Source organism: Gymnoscopelus braueri, assembly GCF_963280865.1.
Source record: "Gymnoscopelus braueri genome assembly, chromosome: 6".
NCBI classification, from domain to species: Eukaryota; Metazoa; Chordata; class Actinopteri; order Myctophiformes; family Myctophidae; genus Gymnoscopelus; species Gymnoscopelus braueri.
In genome coordinates this window covers 6,309,895-6,337,394 of record NC_137607.1, presented here as the reverse complement: position 1 = coordinate 6,337,394, position 27,500 = coordinate 6,309,895, and the positions used below count along the sequence as shown (strand labels likewise).

General features: G+C 42.1%; 1 protein-coding gene across 1 annotated transcript in view; it reads right to left on the bottom strand.

Moving 5' to 3' along the window:
- The window catches only part of suco (SUN domain containing ossification factor), an 80,106-nt gene that overhangs the window by 43,720 nt on the left and 8,886 nt on the right, over positions 1–27,500 (bottom strand).

Sequence of the window (27,500 nt, the reverse complement as noted above, 5' to 3'; positions counted from 1 at the left end):
GTGAGCCGAAGGTGAGTTAAAATGACATTGATAGATTTGGTTGTGTGGCAGAAACGCGACATTGTGAAACCCACTCTCCATCATGCTTGTTTGTGTGCCCTACTTCAACAATGACTAGAAACTAAAGCAGAAAGCCCTCCTCCCCTCAGACAGTACGTTGACACTATGTGCCGAGCTGCTCAGACCCAGACTGCATGAGGTCACATCACATCCTCCCCAATGTATTACGAGCCGCTCCTCACTGTGGGGGAGGATGGATGGCTGACGGTGACATGCAGTGCTCCAACATGTAGGAGAGATGCTGGAGGGATGAGCATGTGTAGGGGAGAAAAGAGACACTCCTCTCCTCTCCCTCTCCCCCTGCTTGTTACCCTGTGTAAGACATCTGAAAAAGTCACAGAGAGAGTAGTCTCGCTAACCAGACTGGTGCCAGACTGGCGCACGGAAGCTCTGAAAATGATCAAGCGATGAAGTGGGTGTGAAGCCTCCTCCCCGCTTCCGTTTTGTCTTTACAGTCGCGCAAATTTGTCCTAATATAAAATCGATATCATCTAAGCATATAAAGCTTGCTGCTTAGCAGAAATGGAAATTCAAAAATAAAATGTAAAATATATTTCTTAATATATTTTCGTGAACGGAAATGACCGGAACAGACGCCAGCTTACCGTCTCGACTTTTGGGAGGTGTAGTTCCAGACTCAATATAGCATTCTGAGATTGTGGAATACTTTGTCTGGCTAGGCGTACGCGAGACTACAGAGAGAGAGAGACAGTGGGTGAGAGATAGACAGAATGAACAAGGCTGTAAGAGCAAAAATACGAATTAAACTACATGCCACCCCTCACGTCAAGGGAACTGCTCACTGAATTTAAACTTGTTTATTCTGTTATTTCTGTTCCTCACACCTTCTGCCATGTGTCTCACAGCTTAGTGGTGCTGCTGCACGGTTCTATTGTTGAACCGCTGCTAAGCCTTCTGTAACTGCTAAGCCACTGTTCTTTCAGTCCAATGCCTGTGTGTGTGTGCGTGTGCGTGTGCTTGTGTGTGTGTGAGAGAGTATACACACATGTTCTGTAGAAAGGTAGAAAGATTACTAGGGACTTTGTTCTAGATGAGAACAAAGTTGTTCCTGCCCCGGGCCAACTTTGTTCTCATCTATAGTGCTTGGCCTTCAGTCTAGCATCACATGGTCAGTAAACATCAGTGCAGGTTTACCACACACTGATCATGTTGTCAAGGAAGCAGCCATTCACCTGCAGCATGGCCAGTGTCAAATGTCCCATATGCGAGGCAGAGAGGCCTTTAGTACAAGCTACATTATATCTGTCAGACAATAGGGCTACTGTAACAATGTTTCCCACAAGCTTTGTAAACACAGAGCTATTTGTCCTGTACCATATATCTTTCTCTTTTTTTTCCCCCTGTTCAAATATAGAAGTGCAAAAGCCTCTTGGAGAAAAGAAAAGAAACATCAACCACCATCATGTCCTGTCCTGACATATATACAGTAGTAATAGCAAATTAACGAAGGTGTCCGCTGCTGCACTGCATGTAACTTTCCTCTTCTACCCCGGATTTTAAACCGGTTTTCTGTGCAAGTGCTGACATTTTTACCACTGATTGAGCTAATAGAGCCCGCCTGCTTGCTCAGGGGATACATTGAATCTTGACCTTCAGGTCAAAATTCGTGTCAGATCCTGTGTCTACCGGTGAGGCTCATCTAAATGTCTCAATAGAAGAGCAGGGAGACCAAATACAACCACCCCAATTGTAAATAAGTTATATATTGTATTAACATATTCGGATCTGGCGCAGCGCTCAGGTCCTGGACCTGGTGAGACGAAGGAGGAGCCCGGCCAGGAGACAACCCACAGAGCCTAGTCCCTCCACGTGCCAGAGCCTCCCCCAGTCCCGGCAGAGTAGTTCCGGAGAAGCGGACTGAGTGGCCCTGTCTTTCCCTATAGGACTGACCGTGGGTGGCTACTGGGACGTTAAAGTCGGGGCTTGATCAACCCTGGCTGGGTCACCTGGGCGAGGGTGTATGTTGTATGTTGCGAGACCCGAAACACCCGATGACCCCAGGCTACAACACTGATGATACGTCCCAGTTGCATCCATGTGATGTTTTTCTTTATTACTATACAGATTGGACAAAAGTACATTTATTCATTACAAAGGTTACAGTGCCACTTCAAATAAATGTCCAAAAGTGGAAACGTGTAGAAATGAGAGCTGACAGCCCATGTCCAAGGCTCTCTGAGTCTGAATAAAGTTCATAGACATTGTATCTATTACAATGAGACCTGAATTTGAAAACTCTACAGTGTGACCTTCACCTAAATACACAGTAATGCAAAAACTAATTCATTAAGACAGAGGAGAGAGAGATGGAGAAATGGAGCAAAGGGGAGAGGAGACAAGGACAGGAGGGGGAGGGGGGGGGGGCGTCAGAGAGAAAGATAAGGAAACAGAACAGATTGAAATAGTGACACAAGAGGGAGGAGGTACTGTAGGCATAACAGGTTCTGGGTTTATCTTATCGTTGGGGGTAAAGGCTAGAATGACGTGGAGAAGGGAAAGGGGGTCTTCGCTGTGTGCGTGTGTGTGTGTGTGTGTGTGTGTGTGTGTGCATGTGTGCGTGTGCGTGAGATCTGGTGGTAGGGGAGGGCAGAAGAACTGAAATAGATGTAGGGTTTTGTCTGAACTTGCCCAAATTACCTTGACAGTGACACCCAGCACGTTTTGCTTACTCACTAACTGCACTTTGACCTACTTTAGCTCAACCTTTAGCCCCGTCCCTCAGTAGATAGCTTTAGGCACATTCAACCTGCCATTCCTAATCCTTATTTTTGGGTATGTGTCAGGTGAAATCTGAAAAGTTCAAATATTTTCAGAGCTGAAAGCTCACAGTGCATCACATTGTGCTATTTCTGCTGTGCGACACCATTGTTCAATGAACTGAAGTATAAATTAGGGCAGCCCCATTAGCCCATTAAAACCGGGAGAGCATCTGTGTCATTTTAGATTATTTGTTTTCGTTGAAAAATTCAAAAATAGCTGATCTACAAGCTCACTGCGCGAGCTTGTGCATCTGCTATTTTTGAAACATCTTGAAAGTGTGAGAACTACGGATTTAGAAGGTATTTGTAGAATCGGCCTCATGTCTTAATGGGGTAAAACGGGGAAAGCATCTGTGTCATTTTAGATTTCAGCGTTGGCTATTAAAAAATAGCAGATATACAAGTTCAAAGCACGTCACTTCAAGTTCACAGCGTCACTTGGTTCTATTTTTGAAAAATCTTCAAAGTGTGAGAACTAGTGCTTTAGAAGGCATTTGGAGAATAGGCTTCAGGTCTTAATGGGTTAAGTGGTATGTAAGTAGTTATTACGCACTGTCACTGGTAGATTGAGTTAAACAGAAAAGAGCCAACTTCTCACACACACACACACACACACACACACACACACACACACACACACACACACACACACACACACACACACACACACACACACACACACACACACACACACACACACACACACACACAGTAAGAGCTGGTCAGAATAGGCCCACTGTATGCTTCTTTAGTTTAGTCAGTGTGAGCCAAGTGAGGCCAAGTCACGAAACAAGTTTCTTATTCAGATGGATTTCTTATGGATTGCCCACTTCTTTAATGGCTCTCAAGTAAACTTTACTGACCACGTGTTTAAATGTGCCTTTGGCCCCACCGCTGTACATTTAGATACAGACTATAAACACATGATTAAAACCCCACAGGACACAAATACACAATATAAGCCAACAGAGGTTTCAGGGCAACCTTTTTTGGGCATGTCATTCATTATAGGCATTTCTTTCTTTTTTAACCCATGGTATTTTCATATTTTTTTAGCCAGTGCCAGAGATTTTTCATTGAAAAAAGAAATGTACTCATGAGCCGAGATACAGAATTTTTAAGTTTTAAGTTAACAAGGAAGTGGATAGGAGTCTAGATCTTCTACAAATCATATCTCCTTGGTCTTTGGGTCAAATTGAAAAAAAAGAAAAAAAAAAGAAAAAAAAATCACTTCACGTAGATCTACGCGATTGGCACGTGGCGGCTTTAAATAGGTTCGCGTAGATCTACGTGATTGGCAGTGAATCAGTTAATATATCAAAAATAGCAGATCTACTAGCTCACAACGTGTTGCGATGTGACATGTTGCGAGCTTGTAAATCAGTTACCTTTGCGCGACACGGTCACACGATGAAGTATACAGTAGGGCTTAAAGGAGAATTCCGGACAAATTAAGTGTTATCTTTGATGTCTCGTTACTCACCTACCGATGTGAAAAGTAGCGTTCTTTTTTTTCATATATTCCCCTGTCGTCATTTTTTAAACACCCTCCGTTGTTATAATGGGAGCGTGAGGGTTAGTGAAGTTCGTCTATTATAACCGACGCAATGTTATTTTTTTCTCTACTACGATTCATTGTAGAGTCTCATGATAGTCAAACATGCGCTGAAAATTCCTGCGAGCCTGCCGTTAATGGCGAACGATTTAACACTGGTTGCTTGTTTCCAGAATCTGGCAACACGAGTTGCCAGGTTCTGGAAGAAACAAGCAACCAGTGTTAAATCGTTCGCCATTGACGGCAGCCTCGCAGATAGTTTCAACGCATGTTTGACTATCATGAGACTCTACTATGAATACTAGTAGTGAAAAAAACAACTTTGCGTCGGTTATAATAGACGAATTTCACTAACCCTCACGCTCCCATTATAACAACGGAGGGTGTTTAAAAAATGACGACAGGGGAATATATGAAAAAAAAGAACGCTACTTTTCACATCGGTAGGTGAGTAACGAGACATCAAAGATAACACTTAATTTGTCCGGAATTCTCCTTTAAGTGGTTAATCAGAATAATCAATTTAGTCAAATGTTTTCACAAACATGGGTCAACATTAGTTCTACTCCTCTGAATGCCCTGACATCATCCATTAAAGGATGTGAATCACTGGCTTCTTTCAAAACTGTCCTGAAAAGGAATGTGTCAGGAATCTACATGTGGAGATACTGCAGATCCCCTTGAAATGAGGGCTCATACACTGCCGACGATTTTCATTTTTCTCCTCTGTAAATATAGCTATTTGTATTTGTTGATGACATGCATTAATGTGTTAACCCATTAAGACCTGAGGCCGATTCTTACTAATGTCTTCTAAATCAGTTTATTCTAAAACAGTATTCTGAAAAACGTATGTTTCTATATCAGTGGTTCTCAAACTTTTTCATGTCAAGGACCCCCAAAATGATATGTATTTGGCTGCGGACCCCCATCTCAAAATATTTTGTTCCAGGGACCCCCAGAAGCAAAGATTTGAATTAAAAATGTTTGCTTTAAAATAATATAAATATATTAATTTGCACCCATTTTCTTGATTTTTCAAAAATAGCAGATCTACAAGCTCATAGCGCGGCACTCGGTGCCGCGCTATGAGCTTGTAGATCTGCTATTTTTGAATAGCCAAAGTGTAACATAATGCTTTTTAGCTCAAATCTAAAAATGACACAGATATCCACAGCGTCCCCGGTCTTAACTCTTTAACTGCCAAAAACGGGAATTCCCGTCCGATGACTCTATGGCTATCATGGCCAATGACGGAAAGACGAAAATATTTTTTTAAAAAAATTGAATTTTTTTTTTGGGTTATCCCAAAGGAACTAGGAGATAATGCTATCCAAAAAATTGCTGCTACATTCACTTCAATGTTAAAAAACAAACGGAGGAAAAATGCACCTTTTTCCTGGCACTGGGACGACACAGTCTGAAATAAGTGTGGCAGTGAAAGAGTTAATGGGTTAATATTCTATGCTCCGAGTCTGTTGAAGAATTGAATACATAGGACCACAATGGAAACAACTCCTTTTTGTGTTATCCTTTTATCCCAAGTGTTTTACTGTACCTCTGTGCCGTTTACATTCCATTCAAAACAATGTGTCGATGAATCAAATAAATTATAATCAAAAAATTATTCAATTAATTGATCGAATAATCGAAAGCTAATCGATAGTTGCAGCCCCATTACAAAGCCAAAACAACAAGTTTGAAGTACAGTAACAGCAGCTGAACAGCAGCTGTTGCCAGCGGCTGTCATCTCCAAAGACAGAGTAAGACCTGCATAGAGGCTGTGCCATACAGACACCATGTGATCCTGAAACCTGAGCGTTTCACCTTGACTGGACACACATCACTGTCTGAACACAGCCTCACATATGAACATACATGTCAGCACCATGCTGATGATGGCCCCACTGGCAATGCTAATATACACACACACACACGTTAGCAGCAGCCTGTAAAGCGTGTTCCACAAGCAGTCTTTTCATACATTTTCTGTCAAAACAACTTCATCAGTGACACAAGTTAAAGACAAGACTATACAAGATCACCTACAGTAACACATCATTATTACATCTCAAGGGGGGATTTTCTGAAATAAATGTTTCAAATAGTACGGAATTGTGAGCGAATGGCTAAATGAAGGAGATTGATTGCAACTCACTTCAAGGGAAAGGCTCGCTCAACTCGAGGACAGTCTCGAGGAGAAGTTCATGAAACTGGGTGCCGATTCGGATAATACAGTACTGTATGTGTAAAGAAGATAACATCCGCAGAGTCTTTTTTAATAATATTTATGATCCGCAGCTGCAGTCTACCAAAACAGAGGTGTTTCGGCACGCAGGCCTTCGTCAGTGTTAGTGACTTTCGGGAGCTGTTGTTGTTTGTGGCGAAGTCACTGTGTTCTCCGTCAAAACAAGCCTATCAGGGGGGTCATAGTGTGTCCTTGTCCTTGGCATTTTGGGTTCGCCTTTAACTTGTTGACCTCAACACCGGCCTGGTGGTATGCTGGCCGGCGGGTGGCGGGCGCGATGCACACATCAGTGCTAACTATCTCATCTCAGTAGCACATGATCCAAGTATCCATCCCCTGCTGATGTTGCAATGCGGGGCAAAGTGCCCATATGCTTAACACCTTATAATATACACTCATAATATACATACACTGTCCATAGGGGCTGGACAGTGAGAGAGCGGGCTCCTCCACCGAGGGGAAACCCGAGAGCCAGGCACTGTACAGATATTTGAGGGGGGTGGTGGGGGGGGGGCGAGGTGTATAGTATGAACCATGGATACCGGCTAAACTTAGAGCCATAGCTTTGAACTATGTACCGTTTCAAATGTCATACAGTATATGACATGAGGAAGAATGGGAGTTATATATGGTCATAGTGGTAGTGGTGGTGGTGGTCGGGGGAGGGGGGGGGTCACATCACACAAATCTGTGTGATGGGAAACAGACGAAAATAGAAGATCTACAAGCTCACAACGCCTCGTTGTGAGCTTGTAGATCTGCTATTTTCGGAGAGTTGGTTAGAGTTGGTTAGAGAAAAAAGAGCCAATTGTCAAGTTGACTAAATATTGAGGGTTTAAAAGGTTAACTATCTGAAAATACACATTAACATGAATCCAACTATCTATAAAATATATGAAAATCTGCGACACAATTTTATACAATAGGTAGTGGGGGGTCCCTGCTTCATCTGCCTCTCAGCTAAGGGGTCCTTGGGCTGAAAAACGTTGGAAGACCCCTGGAGTAGAGACAAGGGGGAAGGGCCGACTGGTGCCATCGGATAGGTAGGAACCATGCCCAGCCAAGAGGCTCCATCCTGGGGCAGCGTCTGTAGCCTGGCGTAGACAGACTATATCACTGCGTGGATATGAGTCTGGTGCTTCTATGAGGAAGTTTTTTTTCCAAGGGGGCGGGATCAAAACAATGACTCGCGACGCAATTGGTTAGACCTACAAACCAACTACCAATTACAGTCTCCCATATTCGAATACTGGGCCCTGATTGGTTACCCACGTCTTCTGGAGCAGGAAATGGATTCTCTATGGAGCGGTGCCAGACCCAAATCCCAGAGTGCAATTTTTTTTTGCACTCGCAGATTCGTCTGGTCCCAGGCTACAGCGTCTGGGCCGTGAGAGGCCCAAATCCTGGTTCTTTTGAAAGAAAGAAAAAATCGCACTAAGTGTCCAGGGTCCCAGAACGGGGTATGGTGACTCTACTTTTCTTCTCTTTTTTGGGGGGATCCCGGGGATCTTTACTGGCAGGTCAGTCATTTGGGTACAGTAACAGCACAGCAGCGGTGACAACACACAAATGCGTGTGGGGTGGAAATAATTGGCATAACAACAACGTACTAAATAGGGAGGAAAAAGGAGTTCAAGTAATGTGATGAGACTGAGGGACAACCAGGAGGCCCTTGTCAGAGGATGATAGGCTGCATTCCTGGAACTCATGTAGGTTTAAAAGATGGTGGATCCGTGGAATAGCTCGGGCCAGGCTTTGAAAGTGGAAGTTCAAACAGAGGACCAGCAGCACTTTACCAAACAAACCTCATTTCAAAACATTTTAAATAGTGAAAACAGACGCATAGACTACATTTGTATCAACTAAACTTAAAGGAATCAACATGCCACCTGAATGTGGAATCAATGTGTGATATTGCCACTACAAAAATAAGACAAGTCTCAGGCATGTATGGAGAATGTGAACAAAATCCATCTCAAGTTAGTGTGAACCGAACCAAACCGATATGCTAAGGACTTTTTCAGCTATTTTTGGACTTTTGCCAATTCCAGATGGCCTTTTTAATAACAACAGTTGTCATCATCTAACCTGCCGTGGTCAGACTAATACCCAATTCACTCTAGGATTATGGCTAGCCTGGAAACCAGGCAAATCTGCCAATTTGCACAGGAATCATCACCTGGAAACCCTGCTAAAAGACCAATGTGGAGAAAGTTGTTGTATCTCCACTGCCAGCCTCCTTCAATGACCCAGTGACACACAGTGTCCCTGTCTCCCCTTCAAATCTCTCAGAATATCTCACCACGCTTCACCCCTTCTTCTAGGTCAATCAGAGAGCTTCACATAAGGTTCCCAATTATTGGGCTCATATTCCTGATGCCCTGATTTGACATATATATATACTCCCAGCGGTAAGCAGAGAGTTTTGTTTTGTTGACTTCAGCTGTTGTAGAATTAACACAACATTGAGGTCCCCATTCACTAGAGGTGCTGGAGTTATGGAGTGAAAATGGTTCTGGTCTCGCTTACAGGACCAACATGGCTCAAACAAACAAGAAGGCTTGAATTAACCCATTTTGGGCGGGAACCCCTATTTGTAACTATACCTTTCAGGACGGGAACCCCTTTTGAGGTTCTTGTTGCTATGTACAGTATATAGCAACATACATTTGTTAATAATAAAAAAATAATAAAAAAAAATAAACTTAGGTCAGGATTTAGAAGGCGTTTTTAGAATCGGCCTCAGGTCTAAATGGGTTGATATGAAGGTTGAGTCAAAGATCCAATCCCATGAATGCAGTTGAGAATAAAACATGGCAAATGTACCGAAATCAGGTCCTGTGCAAAATGTACTAAAATCAGGTCCTGTCCAAATCATTAGTTTGAGTTGGCTTTCAAATGCATATACTGTGCAATACATGGTTAATTTGTCAGAATAATCTATATATAGTACTATGCATAGATTATTCAGAGTTCAGTGGTTGTAGAATGAATACAACATAGAGGTCCATTCACATCAAACATGACCTGTAATCACAAATAGCAGTTCCATTAGAGTGACACAAGGTGATAAGAATGTGATAAGATTTGGCCAATGAATATGTGTGTGTGATAAGAGCGATAAGAGATTATTTCTGTACTTAGGGCTACACAATTAACCAAGAAGTATAATGTGATTTTATTTTCACATGTTCCTTTGAAACAAATTAATGTGATCAGTTGTCATCACCATGGCCATGCCCTCATCTCCGCACCATTACACAAAAGATAATACATTGTGCAACCCATGATCCATCTTCCCAACCATCCATCAGGCTCAGAGGCACAATAAAATCATAGAAGCCATTACATACCATTTGACGAAAATCTGCCAAAAATCCTCATTATTAATAATAATCATGATTAATATTACGACATTAGGCAAAAGATTATCAGGATGATCATTTTAGCCATAAATGCAGTACTTACGTAGTTGTAGTATTAACACATTGAATGCCAAAAACGGTCCGGACCGTTTTTGAGGGTCCAAACGAGAAGTGCCGAAAACGGTCCGGACCGTTTTTGACCCAATTCTATTTTTATACATGTGGGCCACGTGGGGCGCTAAAACGAAACTTTGACATCACCCAAGCAGTTTCTGAGAAGAAGAGGCTGGATGTGGCTCCATGTCAAAAATCCTTCCGGTCGGCGTTTTCAATGTTATCTCCTTGATTAAAAGCTTAATATCTCCATTTCTTTTTAATGTGGTGGAAACGAGCCGTTTTCGATCGGCGATCACGCTGCAATGGAGGGTCGCGTTGGAAATATTATTGTTCCAGGCGTTAGTCGGGACCCTCCGCCGTCTCGCACGCACGCTTTGTTTACATGCATTTCCGCGTCGGGGCTTCTCACAGCACGAAATGTATAACGCAAGTGGATGGAAGAAATGCTGGCACTCAACGTATAATATTTTAATAAACCTCTGGCACCCAATGTGTTAAAATCCACTCAAACGTTACGTGACCAAAAAAAGACTTTGTTGAGTCTGTATACTGTGTTTGCCGAGTCTGTTTAACAATGACGAATAACAATTCTATTAGAGAGACAACTGATAAGTATATGATGTCATTCAAGCAATCCAATGAACAGTTAAAGTAACAGCCTACTGTCACAGTATACCGTATTAAAGTAATCCACTGTTCTATCCAAGGTAAGTCCAATACCTGAAACATGTACAGTGTGTGCTTCCTACATTATACATAATTTATAAAGGAGGCGCGAGTCTCAACTGAACCTCTTTCCTACTGCATTGGTCACCAATGAACACTCATTAAATCATTGTACAAAGTTTTATGGACTACCTGTGACGTCCTTTCAAGCTGAGGCCCCTAGGTCTCCCAATTTACAACAACTCCTGGCTGTTTTCAAGCCATACATAAAATGAGGAACAGATGAGGTTTTGCTGCAACCCTGCACCCTGACCAGCTTCTGCTGGGCTGAAGGGAAAAAACTAAACTAAACTATCTGTAGATCTATCTACTGTATACAACTATCTATATGTCAATGCACATTAATGAAACCCACTTTTTCTTTCTGACTGGAAAGACATTACTAAGTAGAACTCCAGGCAGTGCCTGTAGTACAGAAACTTTCACTGCTAGCTCTGCCCTGGAACAGCAACATACAGCGAGCGTGTGACTGACATAAATAGGTCACATACTATAGGTGTTTGTGTATGTTTAAGTGCGTAGGTCACACAGAATAAACAGTGACTCCACCAAGAGCTGGAAGCTTCTATGACAATGACAGATAAAGCTCTCTCTGAACCATGACTCATGCAAATGAACATCTAACTGCATCCTGCTCAGTCACAAAGCCCTGTTCAAATGATAAGTATTCAAATGGTGATTAATCCATTAAGACCGGGGACGCATCTGTGTCATTTTAAGATTTAAAAAATGGTTATTCAAAAATAGCAGATCTACAAGCTCATAGTGCGGCACCGAGTGCCGCACTATGAGCTTGTAGATCTGCAATTTTTTTGGAAAATCTTGGAAATGTTTGAAAATCTTTGTATATATATTTTTTAAAGCGAACATTTTAACTTAAATCTTTGCTTCTGGGGGGTCCCTGGAACAACATATTTTGAGATGGGGGTCCGTGGCCAAATGCATATCCTTTAGGGGGTCCTTGACATGAAAAAAGTTTGAGAATCACTGATATTATAGCAACGTACGTTTTTTTCAAAAAATTGTCTGGATTTAGATGACATTTTTAGAATCCCCCAGAAGCAAAGATCTGAGTTACAAATGTTTGCTTCAAAAAATATATACCGGTATATTCAAAGATTCATGATTATTATTATTTTTTTGCTGCTATCTGCTATTTTTTAATAGCCAAAAAAATCTAAAAATGACACAGATGCGTTCCCGGTCTTAATGGGTTAAATTAAGCGGTGGAGCGCAATAAAAGGCACGCAAATGCCTTGTTGTACTGTACTTGGGTGAGCTGCCTACGTCGAACACAAAGCCACATCTTTGAAATGAAGTGAAACACAGATGCCCCCCCCCCTGTGTGTGTGCACCCAGGAATGAATGGCTAAACTTTAAAGAGCTGAGTGTTGACATTCCTTTTGGACGAAGAAAAGGAAGAAGATGGGGTGGTGGTGGTGGTGGTGGTGGGGGTGTTGGATGAGTGGGACGAAAGGAGCCATTTTGCGGGGTAGAAACGTGACCTACTTCTTCTGAAAGTTATGCAAGGCGCTGAGGGGGGATGTGAAGTAGAACCGCAGCGAGAGGGACAGATAGAAGTTAAGATAATGTAGTAGAGAGCCGAGACTGAGCTCGATATAGACACTGATTTTAAAAAGTGAACGCATCATGTGATGTATATGTTCTGCTGATAAACAGGTCAGACAAACCAGTCTAATGAAGGAAATCGTCTCTGTCAGAGTGGAAACCTCTTATCAGAACAGCTACTTTTCAGGATTCAAATTCAAAAATAGCAGATCTACAAGCTCAAGCTTTCGAGCTTGTGTATCTGCTACTGTTGATTGATGCTTTTGTGTGACGCTGTAGTGTGATCAAGTAAGTATAGGGCATTCATTTACTCAAAAACTCAAAAAGTTAAATAATGGAGATGGGAGGTTTCTGCTCGACAGTGTCGATATGCCTGAGGCTTTACTAATGACTCAGCAGACAGCGTTTAATAGCCCTACAACTCCCCTTCTCTCGCTCCCTCCATCCATCCTTTCCCTCACCCCCCCCCATCTCTGCTTCCTGTCCCACTTAAGAAGCACATGTCGATTTGATGGAAATTCTCTCTCGGTCTCTCTTAAAAAAATATATATTTATTTTTATCCCTTTTCACCCAGTGCCAATTGTCTAGGTAATCGTGGGCGCTACACTCCCTCTGCCAGCCTTGGGAGAGCCTAGAGCAGAGCTCATGCCTCCTTCAATGCATGAGAGCTAGCAAGCAGCTTCTTATCACCTGACAGGGGGGAGGTTTCCTGTTTAGACGTAGTGCGAGGAAGGAACACGTTATTCCAACCAGTTCCTTTCCCCTCCATCAGGCGCCCCGGCTGACCAGGGGGAGGCAGTATAGAGAGACCAGGATTACTGCATGTTTTAGTGAGGGTACCTACCCTAGGAGACACGGGGAGAACATGCAAACTCCACACAGAGCACCCCATTCGGATGCTATCAATGCATTGAATGGGACATTATCACCTTTTATTAGACCATTGAATGGGCGAAGTAGGCGACATACTGACTTACCCACGATTTATCAGACCATTCATTGGGTGTTATCAAGACATACTGACCTACCAACGGAGATGACTTAAATAGTTCAATTTCGGTTTTGGTTTTGGTTTCGGACCATGACGGAGGCGCGCAGTCTCAGGCGAACTGGAACCCCGTGAAGGACCACCGAGGGAGCTAAAGCGACGAGTTGCCGTCCTGAACGGTGTGACGTTCGCCTGAGCCTACTCAGCGCCGTTGGAGTTATGTACCGATAGGCACAGAATCGTAAATAATGTTGTGGGGACTGCTCCGCCTCCAAGTAGGTCAGTAGCTCCTGATTACGCCCAATGAATGGTCTGACAAATCGCAGGTACGTCAGTATATCGCCTACTCGTCGCCTACTCGCCCATTCAATGGTCTGATAAAAAGTGATAATCTCCCATTCAATGCATTGATAGCATTCGAAGCCGGTGCACAGAGAGGCCCTTTCAACAACCCCACCTAGGGCGTCTCTCTTTCTCAGTAGTGCATCCCACTGAAGATGCGAGCCCTGTATCCACTAAAAATTTCAACAATAATAGCTGGAGGTAGACGAGAGAACACATGGTATGGGTAACACAGGCACACAAAAACTATTCTTTGCACTGTCCTGACTCGAACCCATTTTTTGGAGATGCAAGCCAATATCCCCCCTAGGGGATATTTCCTGTTGGTTTTAGGGGCCTTTCAGTGAGCAGGGAACCGGGAATGATGCTACTGTATCAACAGGAATGTACTGTACCAACGGACTGGTACCGCCGGACTCGCATTGGTCCAGACAGAGCTGGAGAGAAAACAGGATGAGAGGGGCTTAACCCACTAAGACCGGGAACGCATCTGTGTCATTTTGAAATTTCTTTGGGCTATTCAAAAATATTAGCGCGGCACCGAGTGCCGCGCTAATAAAAGCTTGTAGATCTGCTATTTTAGAAATATCGTGATTTTTTTTTGCAAATCTTTGAATATATATATTTTTAAAGCGAACATTCGTAACTCAAATCTTTGCGTCTGGGGGGTCCCTGGAACAACATATTTTGAGATGAACTGTTAGGATTTAGAAGACATTTTGTAGAATCGTATCTCAGGTCTTAATGGGTTAATATAAATACTATCAGCAGACATGACTGGATGGATGAGAGAGAGATGGACCTCTGATCTCATTTCATTTGACAGGATGCTCTGCTGGCAGTGACACAGAGGGTTGTGCCCGCCCGAGGGTCTTTTCTGCCATGATGGACGGTGCATGTGGCCATGTGTGAGAGTATACTAGTGTTTGTGCATCTGTCTTGAGTGTGGGTGTGGGTGTGGGTGTGTGTGTGTGTGTGTGTGTGTGTGTGTGTGTGTGTGTGTGTGTGTGTGTGTGTGTGTGTGTGTGTGTGTGTGTGTACTGGATGAGCGCTTCAGTCTATCTTATGTGATTATATGTATTATTGTGTTATTTTTCAGTCCAACACTGTGCGTCTGTGAACACGTACACACACATACAGTCTATATGCATAATGTGAACATTTGTGCGTCTTCCCAGGTGAGTCAAGAGGAACATAAGGCTTTCCTTTATGAATAATAATGCCGTCCTCCCGTCTCCCCTCCACACATCCTTGAGGACACGACATGGGAAGTGATGGTGACGCAGGGACCACATCTGTGTGTGCTTCCCTCATAAAGCTCTCCCTGTCACTTCCTTCTTGACGTTTGACTCTCATTTCAGGATCTCTTCATCCTTAACCCATTCAATACGGGAACGCATACTGTGTCGTTTTAGATATTTCTTCTATAACTTTGTTATTATTTCATACCTTTGGCTATTCAAAAATAGCAGATCTACAAGCTCATAGCGAGGCAGTGAGTGCAGCACTAGATCTGCTATTTTTTGGGAAAAATCGTGGAGATTTGTACAAATCTTTAAATGTATATTTAACTAAAATATCCCCCACATCTCAAAACATTTTGTTCCAAGGACCCCCAGAAGCAAAGATTTGAGTGAAAAATGTATATAAATATTCAAAGATTTGCACACATTTTCACAATGTTTTTCCAAAAATAGCATAGCTTGAGTGCCGCGCTAATCTGAATGTGAAGATTTGTTGGATCCTGATTGGTCCGCAGTCACCTTCTTCATCCCTCTGTGTCTCTGTCCTTCAGAGTGCTTCGCTTCATATTACTTTCGTCACTGTACTGGATTAACCTGATTAATTAGGATTTTCTTTACAGATCCCCTTCTCACACACATACGTACCAACTGGGTCTTAAGCACAGTGCCATGCTTCCGTGGCAGCATTCAGATGTCATTACCTGTGAGTTGTGACAGGGAAGATTAGCCCTGGCCTACTTTCTCCGACATGCTTGATGCAGCACACTACACACACACACCCCCACACACTGCCTGCCATGCACACTAAACACCTTAGTGTCCTTTAATTGAGTGTTAAAATGAGCCATCTGCCGACTATGGCATCAGGTTGCTCTCATGGTCAGTGTGCCCAGCATACACTTTATCAGGTTCATTAGTTCCTACTTAAGCCCGACCGATGCCAAATATTTGGGTCCGATGCCGATCCCAATTTTGTCCTAGAAGAGTGGTTTTCAACCCTTTACATATCAAGGTCCATTATTTATTCTGCATTTGAGCCACGGAACACCATTTGATGAGATTTAGACTCTCAGACCCAAAAACTAGAATTAGAATATCGAATATTTTGTTATCGTTGGATAAGAATTTGTAAAATTAATAATTCTTCTACATTCTCTAATTGTGAAGATTTCTTGTAAATTAAGTAATGCAGATGTTTAACAATAATTTAACTATTGAGAGCGTAAAATCAAACCAAATGGACCTGTAAGGGTCCATTTGGTTTAATTTTACGCTCTCAAGAGTTAAAGATCTAATAAGGGTCCATTTGGTCACCAACTCTACATCATTTAGCTGGGGACCACCTGGAACCCCCTCAAGGACCACTGGTGGTCCCCGGACCACTTGTTGAGAACCACTGTCCTAGACCAAAGATTACTGATGTTTTGACCAACATTCTTACTACTGCCCTGATATCAAGATGAAGAGAAAAGGTGAAGGACAGAAAGAGAGGGACAGAGGATTTCAAAGAAGTGCTGGATGATGTCATCATCATAGTGCATGGGTATATATGTAGAAAGGTCCTGGCAGGCATAATAAATACTGTACTGCTGTGACACAGATGGGAGTCTTGTGATGCCGTCTGTTGAACCATGGATTAAGACACAACAAGGCTGCAATGGCAGCGGATAAAAACGCAAGCAAAGGAAAACTTTCCCTTTCTGGGATGAGCCTCATCATGTGCCTAGAGTAAACACACACACACACACGCGCCAAGCCAGAGGCCAAATAAATCCAGCTGTTCTCCCAGAGCCACGTCCTAAGAATAAATCCTAAAATTGTGCAGAGGATCCAGGTTGGACCAGAGCATTGCTTTCCTTTAGAACAGCCAATCCAAGAGAGACCAGACAAACAGACAGAAAAAGGATATGCATAAGGAGAAGGAAAAAAATAACAGTTAACCCTTTAAGGCCGGGAAGGGAACGCATGTGTGTCATTTTAAGATTTCTTTGGCTATTCAAAAATAGCAGATATACAAGCTCATAGCGCGGCGTAGATCCGCTATTTTTCTTTAAATCGTGAAAACTTTCTTTTATATACATTTTTAACTCAAATCTTTGCTTCTGGGGGTCCCTGGAACAAAATATTTTTAGATGGGAGGGGGTCCGCGGACATTTTGGATTATTTTGGGGTTCCTTGACATGAAAAAAGTTTTAAAACCATGATAATATAGCAACATAAGTAAAAAGAAAAAATTAAAAAACTTTTGTAGACATTTGTAAAATCCCAGAAGCAAAGATTTGAGTTAAAAACTTTCGCTTTAAAAAAAGTATATATACATTCAAACTAAAGATTTGCACACATTTTCACGATAAAACATTTTTTTTTGCAGATCTACAAGCTCATAGCACGGCACTCGGTGCCGCGTTATGAGCTTGTAGATCTGCTATTAAAATGCTATTAAAATGACACAGATGCGTTCCAGGTCTTAATGCGTTAAAGGGGGAGAGGATCATCCGGGGGGGGGGGGGGGGGGGGGCACGTGGGGCAGCCAGGGGTGGAGTGCAGGGCGAGGGCAGTGTGCCAGGGCTCGCGTCGCTTGCCCATGAAAAAGTAGGGCAGCACATCGGTGAGGCAGACAAAAACATTCTGCCAGCGTGTTAGTCTGCTAGAGAGGATGGATGGGGGTTGGGGGCAGCAGAGCCAAAAAGGCTTGCTGCACTATGTGTGTATTATTTTGCCTGCACACAGAGGCAGGGAATCATGTAGAGAAGGAGTTTGTTCCAAAGCCTATAACTGATCCTCCGTAATCCCCCTCATTGCTGCATCCTCTCCACAGCCAGGACACAGTTAATATAATACATACTATTTGAAATAAAGAACTCTCACACACATAATAATAATCAATTAACCCATTAACCGGGAAAGCATCTGTCAGATTAGATTTTTACCATTATCTTATACTTTGGCTATTCAAAAAATAGCAGATATACTTGCTCATGAGCTTGTAGATCTGCCATTTTTGAATCTTTGAATATCTAAATCTTTGAATATACATTTTTTAAAGCGAACATTTGTAACTCAATTTTTTTGTTTCTGGGGGATTCTACAAATGTCTTCTAAATCCTATTTTATTTTTGAAAAAACTTATGTTGATATAATCAGTGGTTCTCAAATGTTTTCATGTCAAGGACGGGGACCCCCCAAAATGTATGCCGCGGACCCACATCTCACAATATGTTGTTGTTCCAGGGGCCCCCAGAAGCACAGATCGGAGTAAAAAAAGTTCGCTTTAAAACATATATATTCAAAGATTTGCACAAATTTTCCGAGATTTTTCCAAAAAATAGCAGATATGCAAGCTCATAGCGCGGCACCGAGTGCCGCGCTATGAGCTTGCATATCTGCTATTTTTTAAAAGCCAAAGAAATCTTAAAAATGACACAGATGCGCTCCCGGTCTCAATGAGTCAGTTATTTTAAGTGAACCAGACAGAATGAGAATACTCGATACTGCACTCTTTAAATGGCCGACACAGCCTCCTTCAGTCTTGTTCAGCATGATGTTATCATGTGTTGTACTGCTGTGGTTAAGGTGTTAACATCTAAGTGGAGGAGAATTTAAACGGTGGCATCCTCTTTATCAGAACCTTTATCTATTTACCATCATTGTAAACACACTGGCACATGAGCTAGGACCTACCGCTTCCTGACTCTCACTGAGATCAGAGAAGCCTTGAAGGCACTGACGGCTGAGTGGTTAAGGCGCATATACCACATATATATATATAGGCTCTGATGCAGAATCTTTGCTTCTGGGGGATTCTACAAATGTCTTCTAACAGTTACTAAAATGATATGTATTTGGTCGCGGACCCCCATCTGAAATTATTTAGTTAGTTTACTTTTTATAAACTTGGATTTTAAGGGTTCATATTTAATGCCAGTTATTTTCTTTGTCAATCAACTTTCCATTCTGTTCCATTTATTCACTCTTATTTTCTTTTCATTAAAAGCCAATCAGAGTACAGTTGTGTTTTCACATAGAAGGGGCATAGGGGTGGAAGTACCGGGGAAATATAAATGATAACAATAATGAAAACAATAACATCAAGTTGTCGTTTACGTACATATAGCCCATATAAGCTTACCTTACACTGAGGACACATACAGTACACAATATGCTATGTGCAACTTCACTTCACTGTAGCACAGAATGACAGCTTTTCAAAAGAACAGGCCAAAGTTGTTCACTGAGGCCATCTTCTGGGATGGATGTTTATTCTCTTGCATGGCCAGTGCAGAATGCAAAAGAATGCAAAATAGGAGTCCAACCATGGTGTGTGGCGTTAGAAAAGAACTAATCACACCAGGCTTCAGTTCATCACAGCTACATTAGATGAGCGCAAACTCAAATCATGTCTTCAAAATGAGGAGGAATGAACATTCAAAGCCACACTTAAAACATGTTATATTTACATGTACAAACATGTTGTTTTTTTGGCCTTTGTTTGATTGTCTTAATCTTCCAGGATCTGTATTTTGCAATAATTCCGGCCCGAGTGTGTGTGACGCACTCAGCTCACTCACTGCATAGAGTTTACATTAGACCACCTCTCTCTGTGGTGCAGTTTGAATGAGCTGACACACCTCACCCTGGAGCGAGCCTTCAACATCACACAGGCCGATTCACTAGGTGACACGCTCTCTGACTCATGTATGTGCACTCACTCACAGGAGCAATGAACACAGCTAAATTAAAGCGCGCACGCACGTGTGCACACACACACACACACACAAACACACACACACACACACACCTAAATGCGGGTCTAGATATCCGTGTGCTCCAGCTCCTGGTTCCTGTTGTTTTTCCACATTCAAAGAGCAGAGGTGATGATGGCGTCACCAGCTAATCCCTGCTTGATTAATATCAGACCGGTTCCCACACCGAGAGGCAGGGGAGAATTAGGCCTCTATGGTAGCCACTAGATCTACACACGTAGATCATTGACTGTACAAAAGAGATCCCAGCTTAATACTGTGAGACATTGGGCACAGTCTCTCTTATTTCATTTCATGTTTTGATTGATTGATTGAATACTTTATTAGTCAGAAATGTAAACAGCACTACAGTCAGACATTAAGGATGTCTAAAAGCATAACACAAAAAAGTCCTGGGGACTTAGTTGCTTCCATTGTGGTCCTTGACTCCTTGTGTCCTTCTTTTCTTGGAATTTTTGACAACTCACTGTAAACATCTAGATTATTCTAAAAGTAATCTCTTGTGATAATGTTGGGCGGCGTAGGTAACTTTGAAACAGTGAGTTGGTTTACTCCAGCAGTACTTAAGTGATACAAAACCAATAAAGATTTAAACACCAGATAGTGATGTAGAGAGATGATAGCACAGAGACAACCTCACAACGAACATCAATATGGACTTTCACTTTGAAAAAGGGTGACAAAACTCGGCAAGAAAGCCTAAGGTTGAATGTCAAAATGTGTCACAAATCGAATGGCTTATGTTGTACCAGGAGGATATGTGATATCGAGCCAGAAAACGGTATCGGAACTAGTTCCACTTGTGATGTTTTTGTAAACGTTTAGAAATTTGGGAGTTTTGATTTGTAGCATCATTTGACAGGACAGACACCTGTGCTTTTTTCTACTATGGGCTGTTTTTATAATGCTTATGATGAGGTTATCGAAGGTTATTTTTATTTTTTTATTTATTGTAAGGACATGAGCCTCAGCTATACACCTAAACTATGCAAATGTACTGTGAATGGAAGTATGTAGCCCACATTCAGCCTTTGTTAACCCATTAAGGCCTGAGGTTCCGATTCTACAAAATGTCTTCTAAATCCTAACAGTTTTTTTGAAAAAACGTATATTACTATGTCAGTGTCAGTGGTTCTCAAACTTTTTCATGTCAAGGACCCCCAAAATGTAATGTATTTGGCCACAGACCCCCATCTCAAAATATTTTGTTCCCCCCCCAGAAGCAAAGATTTGAGTTACAAATGTTTGCTTTAAATAATTTATATTCAAAGATTTGCGCACATTTTCTCGATTTGCCGCGCTATGGGCTTGTAGATCTGCTATTTTTGAACAGCCAAAGCGTAAAATAATGCTTTTTTAGCTCAAATCTAAAAATGACACAGATGCGTGCCAGGTCAGGAGACACATGCAGTTTACCAGATCGTAGGACTACTACGGCTATGAGGTGGTTAGTGGAAGGAGGAAGCAGGGTACCCACATGAAGAGCCTATTTCTGGAGCTTACACAATTCCACATCTCTCCTCACATCCCCTCTACCCCTCCTGGCTGCAAGCTCTTGAACAGGACACTTGACAATGAGATGAGAATAAGTCAATATAACAAAAGGCATAGAGAGCTGCACCCCTGAGAGGTTTCAACTTTTTCCAAGGATTTCAATTAATCTGGTTTAAAGCTCTATGGGATTACATTTCAAAATGAATGTTTCCAACTTGAGACCACACACTCCCGGGTGATAATTCTTTAGCTAAACCGACGAGTGAAATGTATCTAAAAATCTTTATCCTTCCCAGCGTTATATGAATTACATAGATACCGCCAGGGAAACACCCATACGACCTCAGTACGGTGGCGATTCGGTGTGTTTAAGCCGTGACAGTGGGAAAAACGGACCAGCAGCACTCTCAGACTCAGGGATGAAAAAGAGGCTTGGGAATGGGAACGCCGGGCCCGGACCGCGCCTCATTGAGAGAGGAGCAACAGACCCATTCATGTGTACTAATGACATTAGATAGAAAAGCCACTCGGGCCAGCGTTGTCTGCGGACTGGGACACGGCACACGTTTGTGTGGTATGTGTATATACTGTATGTAGGAGTTAGTGCTGCACGATTAATCGAAAAAAGATCGTGATCTCGATTCAGACACCTATGCGATCTCGATTTTCACTTTTTTAATTAATTTTTTTTTTTTTTTTTTTTGCTTAATATTTTTATATTTACAAAAGAATTGTGTGAGAATCGTGTGAGAATCGTGATCTCAATTCTTATGGAGGAAAATCGTGATTCTCATTTTAGCAAGAATCGTGCAGCCCTAGTAGGAGTGTAGGGGTGGTCTACACGTGCATTCTATGGGCAGAATGCATGCATCAGCAGACACGGGAGGGGAACAAAAACTCATAAAACATTCACGTCCACCTCAGTACAGAGTGTGCCGACGTAACTGATGGCACATTTTCTGTAAACAGGCTAATGCACACTTGAGTGGCAGGCTACTGCACACATTAGTGGGTGCACTTATAGCGCTACCAAGGAAACAAATCTAACCACAATGTTCCTCATGAAACTGGCCTAAAGTACTATGATATGTATATAGGAGACAGGCTTGGTGGCTTTGACCGCCGTGCCTTTTGAATGCCGGCTTCCTCAAAAGTCAAAACGTGGTGCAATTAGCTAATAGTACACAATGTTCTGAACAGCATGCGTCCTGCGACAGACCAGCATCCCACCACGTGCCCGTGTCACATATATGCACGGAAGCACTGTGTAGCAAAACAAAGGGGAAGTGGGACCCTGACATATAAGAAGAGACCAGGCAGTGTAGAAGAGACTGTTGGCTGTGCTAGAAAAAAAGGTAAACATTCAAGAGAGCACAGAGCAGCGAGTGAGACAGGGGGAGGGGAGGAAACAGAGCCTTTTCAGAAGGAGAGAGCAGGAATGGAGCCTTTCTCTGGGACAAGGAAGTCAAGAGCAAAGCCAAGTTAACCTTGGTTTTAGTGTGTTGGCCCGTTCACAACTGTCCTAGTTTAGCTTTGAGAAATGCCTCCAGCATTGTGATACATGAACAGAGATGGTAAAATCTTTTTCTCTAACAAAAATAAATAATAATTAGGTTTGTATATGTGTACGTATTACATTTTGGAAATGAATATGTACGTGCTAATATGCTCGGTATACCGTAGACATAATTAAACTTTTTTTTAATTTTAACTTAAATTGTAGGCTGGGGAATCTGTACAATTTCTGACATTACATTTATATGCCAATCTGAAACAATTTCCTTAAACAAATAACACAGGCTTCGCAGCCATCAGTGTTGTGACTGCAGTTATTTTATTACTATGACTATTATGACTCGTTGCAATAATGCAACCTTGAGATAACTCTGGACATCTTAAAACACAATATTTACAGTAGAGTTTTTTCCGATACCAGCACTGGAAATACCTCTGCCTCTTTATCATTATATTATAAAACGCTGGATCAGGTATCGATCGAAGTCTATGCGGGATCCAATATCTCTTAACCCATTGAGACCTGGAACGAATCTGTGTCATTTTAGAATTCTTTAGCTATTCAAAAATAGCAGATATACAAGCTCATAGCGCGGCACCGAGTGCCGCGCTACGAGCTTGTAGATCTGCTATTTTTGAAAATAAATCGTGAAAAATAATTTTTGATATTTTTTTCCAAAGATTTTTGAGGATTATTTTTTTAGACGCGGCCTCAGGTCTTAATGGGTTAACTTATCATGTGATGATAGCGCATCAGCAACACAGCCAAACAACACGTGCAGGGCTAGCAGAGTGTAATGTAAAGTTAGTCAGAGCAAGCAGAATGTAATTGTTCAAATGATATTCATTCTCTGTACAGTATGTAGTATGCAATTATGTTTTACAAAAGGTTTAACATGAGGCAACTAAATGTACAGTTGTTCATTAATCACATGCACACCCACCAGTAAACCTACATTACAGTGCTGCTGACAGAACACTCCAGTCAGAAAAGCCAACAACAACCTCCTCCGCCCATAAAAAGCTAATCTATTCACCTGCACAGTAAACACTGTTATTTTGCATCCGACATCGCCTGAAGCTACTGGCAATAGTTCAGCTCTCACTCCTCAGGTCTCTTCAGGTAAACTTAAGTCCCAACCTCTGTTCAAAAAACTACCTTCACTTGATCACACACACAAATCTGCTGGGACACTGACTGCACCAGAATTGGAAATAAAAGGCACTTTCAGAAAAACAAGACTGTCTACAACAATTGATTCTCTCTGCTGCCCTATAGAGTTATAGAGCAGGAAACAGACAACGGTCCGCATGCTTTTTAAGGAGTAAATTAATTCTGGATCTCCTGATGAATTGAATGACTGTGTAATTTTCACAGAGTCAACACAAAAATGGCTGCCTGTCACCAAATAAACAACTAATTTGACTCTTATCCCGTCAGGCCAAATCAAGATGGTTTCCCCCCCTTCTTGCAACATTATCTTGAGGGCACAGAATGGCAGAAGGCAGCCTTTAGTAGTTAGTGATACAATGAGCATCCTTTTTCTTTAAATATATTTTTTTGGCTTTTTCTACCTTTATTTGATAGAATACAGTAGACTGACAGGAAATGGGGAGAGCGAGAGATGGGGGAGTGACAGGCAGCAAAGGTCGCCGGGATCGGGATTCAAACCCGCGACACACTAGCAGCCTAGGTGCCTTGACCGCTACGCCAGCGTTCCGGGTCTACAATGAGCATCCTTGACCTATAGTCTGACCACTAGTGCTGCACGATTAATCGAAAAAAGATTGTGATCTCGATTCAGACACCTATGCGATCTCGATTTTTTTTTTTTTTTCTTAATATTTTTATATTTACAAGAGAATTGTGTGAGAATCGTGATCTCAATTCTTATGGAGGAAAATTCACATTTGAGCAAGAATCGTGCAGCACAGCTCAAGCTTCCGACCTCTTTTTTCCCACGGGACCAGAGACACCACAGCACAGGTGGCAAAAGGATATGAAAGGGTTTGTGTTCACAGAAATTAGTACCTTTACCCCAAAAATTACTGCATGTTAAAGCATGGGGAATCAATCAGTATCTATCTACTAGTCTATTTGCAGAAGGCTTTGTGGAAAATGTCTGTGTAGATATTATCTCCCTTTGGAGAATTGCCATGTCCTCTTCTGCCAAGTCAAGACTAGGTGTGAAGCTTTTTTTCTAGGTCATAGTCTCGTCATGTGTGTCAATTCAACTCACATACTCTGACAAGCTGGATAATCGCAATTGCACCTTTTTTCCCCATCGCACAGTGTGACTTGGTGGACTCAATTCAACTCACGCAGTCTGACGAGGTGGATAATCACAATTTAACCTTTTTCCCATCGCACAGGGTGACAATTAATGAACGTATAAGACAGCCACAGTCCAGTGTTGATTTTGACAGAATTTTCTTATTTAGTTTTATTCATAGTCTTTTGAGTAAAATTCCATTTAGTTTTAGTCATATTTCAGTCATCTGAAATGTTTTAGTTTTTGTCTAGTTTTAGTCGACTAAATATCATAAGATTATAGTCGACTAAATCTACAGTTGATTTAGTCGACTAAAATGGCCGCGATGGCGTCGTAATGGCTGATTTTACACTTGGTTGCATGCTGAAAATAGCCGATCTACAAGCTCACAGCGCGACGCGTTGTGAGCTTGGAGATCTGCTATTTTCAGAGCGCCTTTACTCAGGTTATAGGCACTGTTAATATACTGTAGGTACAGGGCAGAGAGACAGTGAGCCAGAAAGGCAGTCATTGGGATCAGTGTGCCTGACCGTCTCCATGGCCAGTGGGCAGGGACAATAGTGAGCTCAACAGTGCCAGTCCAGCTCTGTCTCTGTTAAACCAGAGATGCCAGCCTGCCTTGCAGCACTGAGCCCTGGCCTACTAAAATAACACCACCACCACACTACCATAGGACCCACAAGGCTAAGCCTCTATCTTGTGTTAACAAGGCCTGCAGAGGGACAGAAAGAGAGAAGCACTTTGTCATTGATGAATTTATAGTCGTTATAGTTTATAAATTATAAGGTTTACAAAGGCCTCACTCACACACATTGGCAGATGATCTGACCAGTCGTTCACACACACACACACACACACACACACACACACACACACACACACACACACACACACACACACACACACACACACACACACACACACACACACACACACACACACACACACACACACACACACACACACACACACACACACACACACACACACACACACACACACACACACACTTACTTTTGATCCCAACTAATTTGTAAAATGATTCAGGCCCCAAGAGGATTCACTGACAGTCATTGAAACATACAACGGTTCACTAATCTGATAGAAACAAGAGAGGGTACATTTTCAGGGTAGCTTCAGATAAACTCATAAGAGAACAGAGGAAACAAACAACAGGCATCATCACTAATAACTAGTCACCATTGGACAACACTAGTAATTTGACATGTTGCGACTATGTAACACCTTGTTATACCTCTGCTTTCTTTATTTTACCAAAAACAATACTAGTAGAGAGGATATCAATGATTTGTTTGCGTCAGGGGTATGAGATGACACCATGTAGGAGACTGGCAAAGCAAGAAAAAAAGAGAGAGAAAGACCAGACCACAACATTCTATAGAATAGGGAAGAGGGAAATATGATGTCTCTGCAGAGGAAAGAAGTGTTAGCAGTGTTTAGAAAACAAGCCAAAAGGACTTCCCCTCAGACACAAACTGGGCCATGGATACACTCCAACTCTCTCTGTGTGTGTGTGTGTGTGTGTGTGTGTGTGTGTGTGTGTGTGTGTGTGTGTGTGTGTGTGTGTGTGTGTGTGTGTGTGTGTGTGTGTGTGTGTGTGTGTGTGTGTGTGTGTGTGTGTGTGTGTGTGTGTGTGTGTGTGTGTGTGTGTGTGTGTGTGTGTGTGTGTGTGTGTGTGTGTGTGTGTGTGATTCTATGTTTCTCTATGACAAATATATAGTAGAGTACAGATCAGGTATTTCATATAATGTTTAGACTGCTTGATAGACCTACATGTTGTTGGCTCACAGCTTGTAGTCCAGCCATAAAAAAATGTTATTTGAATTGAATGTGTGTTCTTAAATGAGTGTGAGTTTAGTCACGCAATCTGTGCAGCTTACAACCACAATGTGTGTTATAGACCACTAATGACTTTGTACTTTACAATTCAGCACCACTGAGCCAACACAACACCAGGACACTTGAACATCTGCAACTCGTGAATTCATGTGATATTAATCACATGAATTAATATGACAGACACCATATCTTTTAGTTTAGACAGAATAAAAAGATCCGCAACACACACACACAAACATTAGAAAACACACTCACGCACACACCTCAAGGTTGGAATGCAAGTTGATGAATCTGCATGGCCCTGACTGGGACTGAAGTCAGAATGTGACGGTGAAATTAAAAGAACCAGACAAATAGAAGGTCTAATACCAAAGATCCACAAATGTTTCTGCCATTTTGCTCTTACATAGGTATATTGTACTTTGTTGTACAATGGTGGTGGAATGCAAAAAATAGCAAGGCCATAATATTTACAGTACAGAGACTGCAGACCGTGTCAGAGAACTGAGGGCAGTTTTACAAAGTGTATAAAATAATCGTTCAATAATTCGTAAGCAGCAGAACAGTGAGAGAGAGCTAGTACAGAGGAATTGTGCAATG